At 43.4% G+C, this 12,707-nt stretch overlaps 1 long non-coding RNA gene across 1 annotated transcript in view; it reads left to right on the forward strand.

The window, feature by feature from the left end:
• The window catches only part of LOC142081691 (uncharacterized), a 40,268-nt gene that overhangs the window by 14,411 nt on the left and 13,150 nt on the right, over positions 1 to 12,707 (forward strand). Inside the window, exons 2-5 of the long non-coding RNA XR_012673441.1 lie at positions 602 to 750; positions 4,416 to 4,867; positions 6,844 to 7,013; positions 8,123 to 8,229. This is a non-coding gene — a long non-coding RNA (uncharacterized LOC142081691). The remainder of the gene's footprint in view (positions 1 to 601; positions 751 to 4,415; positions 4,868 to 6,843; positions 7,014 to 8,122; positions 8,230 to 12,707) is intronic.

A 12,707-nucleotide genomic window follows, 5' to 3' on the forward strand; every position in this document is an offset into this window, starting at 1 on the left:
AATCTAAGTCATCGTGTACATTAATGATAACTATATTGCAGTAACAGGGTATTTGGTCCAAAGTAACTTTGAATACCAAGGCCTGTCAAAGCAAGCTCTGGCTCCATTCAGTCTCGCGTGCACATTTACCCTTTCGCACCCACTGCTAAGTTAAGCTTTATCCCCCTCCACTGCCAAGCCAGCCTCACCCTCCGAGCTACCCTGCGCTCTCTGAGCCCCCGGTGCATCAGCTGCATACCTCCGCTCCTGGCGCACCGGTCTCTGAGGAGGTGCACAGAGGAAGGGTCTTGCCTCTCAGTGCGCTGCTGCTTTGTCCTGTCTTACGACCCCCCTTTGGGGGGGAAGGAGACACAGCTGCCAGAGAGCATACCCGTGCTGTGGAAAGTAGGCCTGAACCACAGCGGAAGGCTGAAGGAATAAAGAGGCAGCCCAAACCCAGATGGCCTCTCTGCTGCAGGCACAGTACACCTGAGCTTCAGCCTTCGTTCAGCTCATCCTCGGTTGAAGCAAATACAGAGCTCCTGTGTTTGAGGAGATGAAAGGTAGGGAGTACCAGCAAACGAGGAAGGACTTTTCTTAGGATTTCTTTTTTTCTCTGCAGCGTGCCTCATGCCTTCAATTAGAGAATGCCTGGTGTGCCGATGTCTCCTTCACTGCAGCGACCTTGCCCCCAGCTAAGTCCACTTACACTTTCGGTGAAAGCAAGAGTCTCATGATGATGATATTGTTATAAATATGCAGCCATAGCACGTACGTGAAGGAGCTGAACTGATGCTTTGCTGGAGAGAGTAATTTCTTAACTTTGAGTATGCTTATACTTGCAACCCTAATAAGCTTTCACTGTAGTTCATGCTAGTAAACAAGTGCCAAAGAAAAGTGCTCTGATAAGGTTATTTTGCACTTAGATTGCACTTTTCGTATACACAGCCATATTGAGGGCATGCATGATGTTCATAAGGTCAACAGGAGGGTAAACTGCAGAGTTAAATGACTCGCTGAAAGCAATACAGTAAGTCACTGTCAGACTATGGAGCATCCCTCCTTGTCCTTTTCACGTTCAAACCAAAGACCCATTTAAATACGGACTAAATAGTTTTGTAGGGATAGTGAAACACAGAAGTTGCTCATGCATCAAGCTAGTGGCTTGATGTGTGTGTTAGTATTGGCTAATCATTATTCCTAAGGGTTTTCCTGTTATGAGAAGAAAAGGTATTTTTCCTTCTTTCCCCCTGTAGCTTTATTGTTTCACATGGAACAAAAGATTCTTTTAAAAGTAAACTTTACCTTGCTAGTGTAATACAATTGCAAATACAAGTTAAAAAAAAAAAAACTTCATGCGATTCAAATGCAAAATGTGAATGTGAATGCAAAACAGGATCTCTCACGTGATTGAAAGACTATAATGTTCAAAACAGATGTTTAAGAAATGTGTTAATTATGCTGAAAAATGCTCTGTACTTCATTTCTGTAGCAGGTGACAAATCTATCCTGTAAGAAGACTTTCTCATTTAATATTTTGATTTTAATATTTAAGTGAGCTTTTCTCACATAATATTTTGAAAAATGATAGTATGGGGAAAAGCTTTCTCATAATTTCCTGCAAAGCACTGTTTTGTCTTGATCAGATGAAGGTCTTTCATCAGCTGATATTTCTCCATTTTTAGTGTTTGATTCTGCTCTAGTTCTTACCAGAGCAATCATAATTTGAAGCTTGTTAGATGCCTGTGGTTTCCAGCAGTGCAAGTGTAATGTAAAGCTGGAGTTTGGCCTAATGAATGCAGCGTTCTGTGTTTTTTCACTGTTAGAAAATGAATTTGAGCCATGAGGCATGGCAGGGGGGAAGGTCAGTTCACTGTCATTTAAGAGCCATTAATCTGATATAAATGCTTTCCTTCTTCTAGCTGGTCTCTTTTTGAAATGTTGCCCAGTTTTAAGTATCAAAACCAAATGAAGCAGACGAACCATACTCCTGCGTTATTTCTGCAAGCTATGTGTTTCTCAATTACAGCTTTTGAGCCGGAGCAAATACAGAGCACCTCTGCTACAGGCAGCGTTGAGGCTAACCTCTGCTCTTGACCATGAGGTTTCCAAACCCTTGTGGTGAAGGCTAGTAGTGCTAATGATGCACAAATGGTATCCCACTAACAATTTCCACACCTCATTTGTCTTCCCTGTTATGCAGAAGACCTGCTTAAAATATCAACATCCCTCAACCACAGTCTGGTTGTGGTGGCTTAACCTTGTAATAGCTCTAGCCAGTTTGGTAATTCCAGCTCACCGTTCATGCGTAGCTTGCTCATCTCAACAGGGGCATTCCCATGCATGGCTCCCATGCTGACAGCGGGCGTCTGTCTTTGTTCCTGTCTAGAAGGATTTTCACCTTTGGGTGCAGCCCCAGCTCCATGAAGCTGCTGATGAAATTCCCATTGACTTCAGTAGGGCTTGGCATTCCCCAGTCGTTCTTTCATTTGTGCCTACGTTCATTCAGCATGTGTTCAGCTCTGGTTTCACGCTCAGCTCCTCTCTAGCCCTTCCTCCTCCACTCTTGTCTCCTTAAAAGATGATAGAGGCACAGAAATAGCACTTTCTGCAGTCTTCAGAGGGGTTATTTTGTGGTTTCCTGGAGAGTCTAAGCCTGCGTCTAGCTTGCTTGTCAGTCCTTTTTTTTTTTTTTTTTCTCTCTTTTGAGACTTATATGCTGAAGCCCAGCCTCACAGGAAACAATCTTTAACCAAACCACAGCAACAGAATTATCACATTTACCCCCCTCCCCAAAACTGCCTGAAAGATCACATAGGTGGCACAGTTTCACAGCCCTAAGAATTTCACTGCTTCGCAGCGGGAATGCACACGCTGGGTAGGAAATCCCAAGACGTTCCACTGTCTCTGCCTCAAAGGGCCAGTGCTCGTGAGGCTCATATCAATTCCTCTTAGGGCTTCGGGATGGGTTTTTTTGCTTGAGTGAGGGGAGCAGGGACATTGCTTCTACCTTCATTACAGTGAACTTCAAAACAGCAGGAGTTCTTTTTCAGGTTGTGTGTGTGCTGAAGAGGTCTCGCGTCGAGATCATGCTGGGTTTTGACTAGAGTGGACGAAAATTCAGACACTGGCTGGAACCTTTTTGAAGTTGCCATTTGTTGCCTACTGTCATGATCCTTTTCTTTCCCATGCCTGATGGCTTTTTATTTTTACTAAGATGTAAGTTCACTTAGCATCAGTACAGAATCAGGGATTCCTTCCCTTATACTAGCAATGCCCTGTTTTGGGAGTGTGCCCGTTATAGTTGTGTTCTCTATTCATCTTTGTCCTCCACAAGCCTTTATGGTTGGGTTTGGGTTTCTTCTGCTAAAAGGTAATGCTACCCTGTCAGGCATTCTTTCAACATGCTGTCTCTGATTTTAGATAATGCTGTTATATTGGCTAGTAGTGCACTGAGCACAAACAAAAGATCACTGAAAATACCCTTCTCAATAATGGTGAGATTTTCATATTTGATTGAACTCTTTAGTTTTGAATACTACTTTTTAACAAAAAACCGTGTATCACTGCTGTTAAGTGGTAACTCTCCATGGGATCAGGAGAAACAAAATTCTATGTTTTCCCTGTGCCATAGCCTATTTTATGAGCATGAAAAAAAATCACAAGTTGTGATTCACTTTTCGGGCTGTTAAGGGATGGTAATCACTCCTTAGCTCCATTTCATGGTACAAGGAATCATTTGAACAAAACCCAAAAGAGGTACCATAGTAAGTTAGCACCAAGTCAGAACTGGAACTTGGAATTTATGTTGAAAAGTCTTGACCCTGTCTTGTCCAGAAGTTAACGAGCACCTGAATCTGTTCCTGTTTTCCCTCTCACATCCAGGAATATTTGCACAGAAATTACAACATCCTCATAGAACAATAACATAACTTTTTCTGATAAAACAATGAGGCCTTTTAGATAAAATAAGAAACCATGGGTTTGCGTGACACTCCAGCTCATCCGTTGGAAGGCTCTTTTCCTGTGCCGTTCCTTTTGTTTAATTTGGTCTTCTCAGAATTCTCAAGTTTATCTGAATTTTCCAACTTTTCTCTGATTTATCCAACTTTCACAGTTCGTTGTCTGGACTAATTCCACCTCTCTACTTTATTCTCAAGATTTGTAGCAAGTTAGTGGAAGACCAAATTCTGCTTCTAGTGTTGGTTGACCACATAAGAAATTACTTTTTCTACCCTTTTTAAATCAGTATTTATTTCCTGTAGTAAATAATACCTTTCTTATAATCTCTTTAGGTCTGGTCATTATACTGCATTTTTTGTAGCATGCTGAATAAATTATATCTGCATTAAGGGTTTGTTTTTTCTCTCCTCCAGTGTCTTTTCTGTGTTTGTCCATACCTTCCTTGAAGCACAACATTTTTCTTCTCGTTCCAGGAGATGGGAAAGAAGCTGTGTGGGTATGGCATGGTTGCCTTTCCTACAGATGCCCCTGCTGGCGCTTGTCGCAGGCAGAATCTCGGATGGGGTGGTGATTCAGTTTGCCTTCACAGTAAGGCAGTAAGGAGCACTAATAAGCGGTGAGCCCATGGGCAGACCTTGCTGACCTGGAAGATCCTTCTCAGCCCTCACCGCCTGAGGGCTGGGGCAGGTTTGGAGATGGACGCTCTCTACATGCATCGACTGCAGCCTCACCTCTCCCTTGTGTCACCATGGCTGCAGTGGGAGCTCACCCGTGTGTCATACCATACTCTACTCCACCACAGTTATCAGCCAGCATCTTCCACAAGCTCCAAAGTCTCGTCCTCTCTTCTGCTGGCAAGTAAAAGGACCAAAACCGGTTGGATTTAACACTTACGGAGCAAAGAAGCCTAAGTGCTATGATGCATGTAAGGAGGGATAACACATTGTCTTTCCTATTTTTTTCTCCCTCATCCTTCCCCTTGAGTTTTTGCAGGGTTGATGGTTGTTACCACGTACATCTCTGTCTTGGACTGGCGGCTCATGCCAGAGTGAAAAAGGAAACCATTTAAAAGCATGAGGAGCATCCTGGGGCAGGAGAAAGGAGAGATTTGTGTGGGAGAAGGGTGATTTGATGTAGTGAATGTAGCAGCTGTAGTCTTTCTTTTGCCCATGCATTGCTTCAACACTGTCCTGCATCTGTAAAGCCTTCACTCCTCTGTCTCTGGGGCTCAGAAAGATGATCTGAAGGTGATCTCAGAAAGATGACCTGAAGCTTGTTCTTGGTTCATGGCTCATACCATGAACCTGTTCACGGTAACATCTGAAGCCCGTTCATGGTTCATACTTCTGCTGTATGTGGTCCTGCATTTTTGGAAAAGCAGTCCTCCAGTCACGGAGGGGGGACAGACAGCACCAGGAACCTGTTCAGGAGTGGTGACACCACCCGCATGGCCATGTGATATGGCAGACTAGCTGCATGACTGCGAGATAACGTCTGGCACACAGCAGCTCTGACCGCAGGTACATAATTCAGTTGCTGTATGGGGAGTCATGGGGGAAAACCCAGAAGAATTTAAAAATCTTCTTGAAAAAAAAAAAACAAAAAACAAAAAAAAAACCCCAAAAAACCTAAAAAAGCTCTTGGCCCTCTGGCTGCATGCTGAACCAGAAAAAACCTCCACTCGTAACAGTTCAAGAAACAAGCCATAAAAGAGGCCACACTGTGAGATGAAAGATTTTTTTTTTTTTTTTTTTTGACATGAGGTACCAGTGATGAAAACTGCCGGAGGATGTCGCAGTCGATGACTTAAGGATGGAATTTCCACATTGCTTCTGGGCCCTCTTGGTTATGCAGTGTGACGCCAGCCCTTTGGGGTTACTTGAACGCTGATGGTTTTGTAACAGCCTTTAACGCGCAGGGATTTTATTTTGGACATCAGCACTCCTATATCAGGAGTGGATTTGAGTGATGTTTCCACGTTCCTGTCCAGGAAACGTGAGAAATCCTTTCCTGTTCCTGTGTGGTCAGAGAAGGCTGGGGAGAGGAGAGGGCTTGGTTAGCTCTCTGAATGAATGAAACTGCCTCCGCAACGTCACGTTGCCTGCTGTGTTTAGAGATGCTCTTTGGAGCACTTCCAGAGATGGGCTTGATCCTCCAGGAATGAAGAGCTGTATATGACTCTCTGTGTTTGCAGTTCCCAGTAATGCTGCTGTGATTTTGCTTCTGATTGCTCTGAGCAGATGTGAGCAGAGCTGCTCAGCAGGAGGTAGCAGGGTAATAACACAAGCAATTGACATTTCTGCATGAGGTTCGTGTGGCTGGTAGTTTGCTTTAAAGGTGGACACCTCAAGACTCACTCCTGCTCTTCTGATGCACTATGCGGATGTGTTTAAAGTTGTTTAAATGTAAAAAAAGTAGGTTTCCTCAGCCCTAATTTCAGGATTTCAGTTCCTGATGTTATTGGTAGTTTCACCAGGAAAATACTGAGATAGGTCACCTGAGGTAATTCTTCTAACTTCTAGGAGGATTTTTTTAACCTATTTATTATAGACATAAAATATGTTCCACTTGAAGTAATATAGAGGCATTCTGGTATTAGTGACTAATGGGACTCTAATGTTGCTGTTTCGTTCCTGGGATGGCTTGAAAACCCCTGGTAAAAGTTAAGCTGGATGTGGTGAGTATTCCCTATTGCAGCAAGTTTTTGTGACATGAAAAGTTTAAAAACACAATGTTCTAGGAAAAGTTTGTAGCCGTGGCAGTAAACACTTCTTCTAGCTGTCATCCCAGGTTTCATGATAAATCTGTGTGTTCCTATGTCTGTGCACGTGCCCCCGGTCATGGCTACTTGCAAGACTTGTTTGAATAAATGAAAGTGAAGTGTCTATTATGCTTTTCCAGGCAGCTGTGTTGTCCTGTGGCTCTCGTTAAGAAGCAAGCTTCTCGGCTTCCTGTCCCGCGTCCTCGGGCGCCGCAGCGTGCTGCGCATGGTGAAATCAGGGAATTTCAGCAAGCCGGAGAAGGAAGTGAACGTTCTGTCCTCCTGTGTGGTCGTGGTCAAAAGTACCCGGGTAAAATTGGGGGGGCAGGGGGGAGGGCATGTTCAAAGAACTGCAGGATGCAACTGCTTTTCTCAAGCAAATAGATGCAAAGTCCCTGGATTTTCAGAAGTAAAAATCTCCAGTGGTGGAGTTTTGTGAACCTAACACAGCTGTGGTGTCTGCGTGCCTTTTGGTTAAGGTTAATTGTGAAGCAAATGCCATGTTATACAGCTAGCAGGTGGTTAACCAAAGGGAATTTCACTTTGCTGCGGAGATGGGAAACCACAATACGTGTGTCTTCCTCCAGGTTATTCAGTGGGCATTCAGAGAAAAAATCCTGGGTGTGGAGGATGTGGGGAAGATACTAAAATTTCAGGTTTAGGTTCCTCTAGTCCATTCAGAGACTTTGTAACAGATCTATGGGGTGGATGGAGGGGGATGTGTCATGCCACAGATATCTTTAGGAGGTCTCTTGCCTTTTGTTAGCGGCATCAAGATGTGTAAACAGATTGTAGTCAAGTATATCTGTTGTAAAGGGCTCTACTTCCAAGTACCTTCACCAAATGATGCATTTATAGTAAGGCTATTAAAACAGATTCCTCAAAAAGTCCCTTTTAAAAGAAACAATAGAAAACTGGAGGTTTTGGACTATTTGCTTTGTGCTGATGATACCAGGGTCCACTGTTACTGAATGGCAAACACTAAGCAAAATGTTGTTTCTTCTGCTAAACACACTAGCTGAAGGTGGCCTGAAAATAAAATCTAACTGGTGATGGTTTAGGGTTTTTTTTAAATAAAAAAAATAGAATTCTTACAGGGATTTTAAGGGAAGGAGGCAAGGTAAATGAATCACCAGAAACCAACTATTCCTGCTTGCCTTGTACCATAGGGATGTCTATCTTTTCAGTTGGATTGCTACCTGGATTGGCTCTTTTTGCTGTGTTTTACAGAAATAAATTGGGTAAAGAGATATCTGGATCCAAAAGAGCATTATGCAATGTCAGACACTTAGTAATTTCAGTATATCCTACAGGTAGTTATGCTGTGCTGGTGGTACATTGTGCACCAGCAGATAATTTACAGTCATCAAAATGAATTACATCATCTAATAATCTGATTTCTTTTCTCCGATATGTCAGTTTTCCAGATCTTCAGAGACAGCTAGAATGAACAAGGCTAAAATCAGTTGTACAAACCCTCAGACCAAGATGGACTTTCTGTAGGAATCTCCCGGAAACAAGAAGAGGTACAGAGCTTTGTTCCCTTTCTCTACATGCTAATACAAGAATGTGAAAACTGCAATCCTTGATAAAAAATCTAGGATCAGCCTCTGACAGAGGCCAGTAATGAATAATATAGTGATGACCGTATATTTGCTCTGTTTCTAATATTATTTCCCTGAGGATTCCCTGCTGGCTTTCGTCAGCTAGTGATTTAAGGACTTCCTGAGCCAGATGCTGCATCGACACTTGTGCTTAAAAGGCAACAGACTCTTCTTCCTTCAATTCATATAATCATTTTTTTTAAACCATTTATCCTTTTGCCATCCAAAATATTCCATGGCAGTCAGTTCCCAAATCTGATTATACCTTTTTTTACGCAATAACTTTTTGGGTTTGGGTTGGTTTTTTTCCCCACTTGATACTGAATTCTTGCACTGTGAAAACCAGCAAGTACTAATCCTCCATTCACCACCTTGTTCACTTGTGATTTTATAAACCCTCAGACATCAGTCATTTCTCTTCCTACTTAAGAAGTTCGAGTTTCTTTATCTTTCCTTGTGTGGAAGTCTTTCTGTATCTGGTTCCCTTTCTATATATTTTGAATGTTGTCTGCATCTCATTTATTAGAAGGCAACCCAAGCTGTACAGTGGTGACAAGAAAGGGATTTATAAGTTTGCACAATATCTTTGGTTTCTATCTCTAATTCCCAACTTCTTTTTGTGTTTTTCGTGGCACCTGATCCCTACCCTGGTATGTTCAGGGAGCTTAAAACTAACCTTGAAATGGCAAAGGACATAATGTTTCCTGAATGACTCACAAAAGATACTCTGCCTATAAGCGCTAGTTCAGACTTTCTGTGGAAAGACATGCCAATACATATCAGTTAAGACATGGATTTGTGATTTTTTACAAAAACTGACTTGCTAGAGAGGGAGAGGATGGCTTTATGTTGTTATAAGTTATAGTCATTGGTCCTGTCCAAGTTCCATGCCTGTTTCCCTCCATTCCTCTCTCCCCTCCCAAATTACACAGCTCTGAGAAACGGAAAGGAAAATCTTCCCTAAAACTGTTTTGGTTCCTTTTCTGATTCTGAAGGAAAACACCCGAGTCACGCTTCAGAATACCAATAATTCCCAGGATTACAAAAGCAAATCACTTTTTTCTTTCGATTATAACAAGAGGAGCTGAGAAGAAAACAGGAAGCTGATCCTGCAGTCCGATCTGTGCTGCATGCAAGGAATTTGATTTCAAGAGCCTTCCCAAACTCAGACTTAAGGGATGGAAAGTGCTGTGGTTTTTGCAGCAACTGAGAAATTTTGCCATTGGCTTTGCTGATGTGAACTACTCTCGGTTTTGTGGGAGAGTAGAAGCATAAAGAAACTTTAAATGTCAATGATACGTGCTGATACATCCTTGATCCTACAAAAACTTTAAGCATCAGGTCTCTTTTGTATATATGTTCAAGCGTACTGAAAGGTCCAAATGTATGCTAAGAAATGTAGGTGTTCAGGAAAGCTCTGGGAAGTAATATTATGAGAAAATTACTGCAGTACTATCATTGAAGCTTTTAGTGAATTTTTTAGAGAGTCTTAACAACTTCTGAAACAGTAGTCTTATTCCGAAATTGTTGATCTTTTCCTTTTTTGGAAAAATTGGAGGAAAAATTTAACTAATTTTTCAGCCTTACCACAAATAAGGCCAATGCTGGGGTCCTGCTGTCCTGGAAAGATGGGACAGGCTGTGTTTATTATGTGGAAAAGGATGAAGCACTATTTCAGACCAAGCTGAGATAGAGGCTTAGCTGTTTTTTCCAAGGTATTAGTTGGTCTAGTGAAAGATACCATCTTTCTACAAACCCTTGTCCTGAAATAACAAGCCCATCAAAGATTACATCAGAGCTTAGTCTACAGTGTTTAACTTCCATTTCTGCAGGACTGTGGTCTTCCAGCCCCTCTGCTATGTCTCTGTGTGAAGTCGTGTTGTATTTGGGCTGCAATGCAAAGCCAGCGTTAAGTATGCATCGTGTTTTCTTCTGTTTCACTTGATTTTTATTCTTTTCCTGGATGATTTTGCCTGACGTTCCTCTCATCTTTATTAGACAGAATCCCCTTTGTTTTCCCACCCCTTTTGATCCCCAGCCCCTTTTATTTACTTTTCTCAGCCTTCTCCAGTGTTCTCCTTTCTAGCAGAAGAGACAGCCCTGCATCAGATGTCTCTCAGTTTCGGGTATGTGGTACCTCTTACGAAGCCAGAGCACCCGGCTGCAGCCAGAAAGACCTCCCCTTGGCTGGGAGACGGCTGTAGCAGCATGCACACAGCACCCTGTCTCTTCCCTGCTCCGACAGCCACCCTCCACCTGTGCAGGGGTACATTGCAGGGAAGCGGGAGGTGAAGCCAGACGTGTAGTTCTCACCAAAGAAGATAGGATTGCTTTCTCGGCATTTCTTCCACATCAGCCCTTCCACTCATCATCATCTTGTCCATAAAGTCCCTTTCTATGCTGTTCTTTTTTGCAGCAATGCTGGGCATTCCTTTAGCAACACCAAACTGGACGAGTTGGGGTTACTGGGAAGCTCCGAGGCTGACCTACGTTCTGCCACTGCAGACCTGCCTGCATCCTACTGCGTGCTGAACCATTTCACCCACGCCGTGGGTGGTGAAACCCCATGGCTGCTCTGCTGGAGGCTGCAGCAGCCTCCTGCTCTGCCCTTCCCCACCCGTCGCAGGCACTGAGCCGTCCCTGGCAGTGGAGGCTTCTTGGGGTCATGCTTGGGTGTTAAGTCACTCCAGTCTCAGCGTGTTTTAAGGCAACTGTAGGAGCTTTAACCACTACAAGTCTCTGTTATTAAGAGCAGGACTGCCCCGCTGCTATGAGGCTGCGATCTAGAAAGAGGAGCCTGAGAAATTGGATCGAGGCATTAAAAATCCAGGAACTTTGAGTGTACTCTTTTTTCCCCTCTTAGTCTCCAATTGTTTTGCATTAGTCACCAGTGCTGATTAAAGCCCAGCCCAGATTAAATGTATTAAGGTGACTCCGTTACCACTGTGTCAAGGAATAGGAAGGTATAAACTGATAGACAGACGCAATCACTGAGTCCGACCCTACATATACAATAGGTGTCCGTATGTCAGTCATCCTTAAGGTGGTGGTTAGTGGAAAGGCTTGTGCAAGAGCCAAAAAAAAAGGAACGAAAGGTTAAGCCTGGAAGGGTGGAGAAGGGAAGAGGTGGGTGCAAAGAGGAACTGAAGAGCTGGCAAAGGGGATTCAGCTTCTTGTAAATATGCAGCTTCATGAAAACACGACTTGGATCTGCATAGCTGAAGGTTTTCAGAGGCTGGAAGAACAAAATCTGTTGTTTTTTATATTTTCTCTAGTCCTGACTAGTGCAATGGGGATGCAAAGTTTTTGTCTGTATTTGGTGTCCTTGGATTGGAGGAAGCATGCAAACAATGCAGCTCCCAGACATGCACTTTTACGGAACATGGCACCAACTCATTTCCAAATTGCAATATTTGAAGAATCAATGAAAACAGGGTGAGATATTTGAAAGAATTGAATATACCAGGCCTTGAAGATACTTGGGAGGTTTTGAAAAGCTGTTTTTGTTTTTGGAGAAAGCTAACTTAGCAGAACCAAAACTTTTATTGAAACTTAACCTCAGTTGAACTGTTGATTCTTCCAGGGGAGATGCAGAAAGAAAGAGCCCCTATGAACCAGAAGACCAAGGTGAAGAGCCTGTCTGCAGGTCAGGAGAGTCATGTTCAGGTCTCCTTCTAGACAGTCCGTCTATGCCCCCTGTCAGCATTCACATGGGTAGTGGAAAAACTTCATCGGGACAGAATGGAAGAGGCATCCCTGAATAACTTGTTGCTTAGAGCACTACCCTATGGCAGGAAAGGTTCCTGCCCTGCCATCAGATGTAGATGCACACATGCGTGTGATTTAATCATATATACACTGTTCTGCTATATGAACACATGGATATTGGTGACCCTTTGCAGGCAGTGTAGTGAGCGGCTGTGGGAAGTGTTACACAGCGGCGTTTCTTTTCAGTTTGTTGCAGAAGTACTGCGTGTCGTGTCTGAAAAGGATAGGATGGCAGGAGGCGGCTGCTAGTTCATGTGATCCTCGGGGACAAGTTAGGTGCTGTGGAGGGAGGGAGGGATTGCTCCATTCCTGGGAGTGCCTGTGCTGGGCCTGGAGATGCTCCCACAGAGCAGGGTAGGGCTGCCAGCTGGCAGGGAGCTGCAGCAGGCTCTGCAGGCTGCAAAGGCTCCTTGTAGGAGGGAAGTACACAGCACAGTGGCAGAAAAAGGAGGTAAACTTCTTGTAGGGACCAAGTGGAGACTGCGCGGAGTTTTCCAATCAGGGAAACTAATGAAATTTTCTGTACTGGAAAGACTGGAAGGCAGGCCATGTGATTTCCTTGGCTTCTGCAAGGATGTAGCTGGACTTCTGTCAATCTTCTGCTCTGTTGTCGTATTTTATAATATTTTGTT

Source organism: Calonectris borealis, chromosome 4 (assembly GCF_964195595.1).
Source record: "Calonectris borealis chromosome 4, bCalBor7.hap1.2, whole genome shotgun sequence".
NCBI classification, from domain to species: domain Eukaryota; kingdom Metazoa; phylum Chordata; class Aves; order Procellariiformes; family Procellariidae; genus Calonectris; species Calonectris borealis.